This window comes from Anopheles arabiensis, chromosome 2, assembly GCF_016920715.1.
Source record: "Anopheles arabiensis isolate DONGOLA chromosome 2, AaraD3, whole genome shotgun sequence".
In the NCBI taxonomy this organism is placed as follows: domain Eukaryota; kingdom Metazoa; phylum Arthropoda; class Insecta; order Diptera; family Culicidae; genus Anopheles; species Anopheles arabiensis.
This window is the reverse complement of record NC_053517.1, coordinates 12,923,600-12,925,562: the sequence shown is the minus strand read 5'-3', so window position 1 is coordinate 12,925,562 and position 1,963 is coordinate 12,923,600.

The following is a 1,963-nucleotide window of genomic DNA, read 5'->3' as shown; positions in this document are numbered from 1 at the left end:
CTCTTGGGCTCACACACGAATAAGCGCATTGGTTCGATCGTGAAGCTGAGCTGGGGGTTCCTCCGCATATGCGATCGAGACGAGCGCGCGTGTGCGCCAAATTTCGATAGGAAGGGGGACCGGTTAGGTCAAACGTGGTGCAGTGGGACAGGGCTGGCGAACACGCTACGCGAGGTGTGTTTTGAATTCATTCGTTATGTGTTCATTTTTCGCTATGTGTTCATTTATAACAATTTGTGAATTCAATTCAAAACTTTAACAGTTCGAGGACTCGTGATGATTGTAGGCCCTTTACAAGAAAAAGTAGGTCAATATTGTAGTAACTATGGTAACTATGCATCTCCACCCCATGCTTAATTGAAAGAAAAAAAACTTATGGCTTTTTTATATATTTTTTTTTAAAGTTTACTCACTTGTCTTACGACTAGCCCACCGGAGCCTCGTATACCTCGTCTTCATTTCGATTCCTCCATTGTCCCTTCTACACTTACGGGGCCAAGAATCCTTCTAAGCAGCTTCCTTTCGAACGCGGTTAAGAGAAAGAGAGAGAGAGAGAGAGAGAGAGAGAGGGAGGGAGAAGTGTATGTGAGTACCGGTACAAGATGGGTGCTATATAGTTCCAGCTTTGTCCGTCGCGACAGGATCTGTAAGGTAAACTGAAAAATCCAGGACTGATTTTCTATTAGGCTGGAAATAGACGAACCGAGATCGTCGCGGTACCGCGAAATTCGCGCCTTGTTTATAACAGTTGTAGAACAGTTGAACTGTAAAATCTTCCACGCCTCCAATCGCGCCTGCTGTTTCGCAGAGATACCCAACTTCGGTATTGCTGAGATTTTCGCGGTAGCGCGAACCGATTATTTTTACTTTTTCTGGCGGATTTGTGTGAAAACTCGTGTCGAGAAATGAGTTTTGTATTTTATTTTGCATACACTATGTGAAATAAATAATTTGATTCGCAAATTGATAGAAAAATATTTCTTCTAGGCACATTCAATCGTCACCAGACCTCGGATGGTTCCATACACGAACCGCGATTATCTCGCCTATCTGTCAGATTTTATAACTTAATTGGCAGCTCAAGTCATACGCGATTTTCGCGGTACCGCGATGATCTCGGTTCGTCTATTTCCAGCCTTAGGTGAACTCAGGACACGACATGATCTGTGAAGTGAAGTCGTCCGTAATAGTATAGTAATATATAATATTATAAGTCGTTTAGTGTCGTGGGCGGGTCGCGCATAGAATCATTAATTCACCCGATTTTACAGCATTCCCCTTTGAGGCTTCAAAGTAAAGTTGGAAAAATTCTGGAGTGACTCCGATCCGACTTCAAAAATTTCAGAGTCAACTCTGAAAGGCAGATTCATCCAGCATTATCTGGAGCCCAGCATCCGGAGTTGTCCGGAGTCGGAGTGCTCAGGAGTCGGGCAGATTCTGAGTCACCCGGAGTCGGAGTCATTTGGAGTCAGCCGGAGTCAGAATCGACCGTTGGCACTTCATTTCCAGAGAGCCGTTATCAACATATTTCCGTGATCGAAATAACATCTTCACCTACGCTCGCTGGATATTAACTTCATAACCATTGTTCGGCATGGCCAAAGTGGGTTTATTATACAGGTGGGCTTATCCCGAACAATTTGACAGCCGTGCTGTAGAAAAATGAAAACGAAATGACAGGAGGGGATTCGATCATTTGTTGATGTATGCGTGAGAATTCCAATGGCTGTTTTGGTTGATGTGTCGTAGTGTGGGTGAAAAACTACGTATCACAATCGAATCCCCTCCTGTCATTCGTTCGTCCAATATGGCCTTCCCGCCAAACCTATAAGCCCACCTAGTCCCTATACCCACTTTGGGCATGGCAATCAAATGGCCTGATCAGAAACGGTACGCAACGGAATCCACCAACATGGCATCAATATAACTTCCATTCCAGAGAGAGAGAGAGATAGAGAGATAG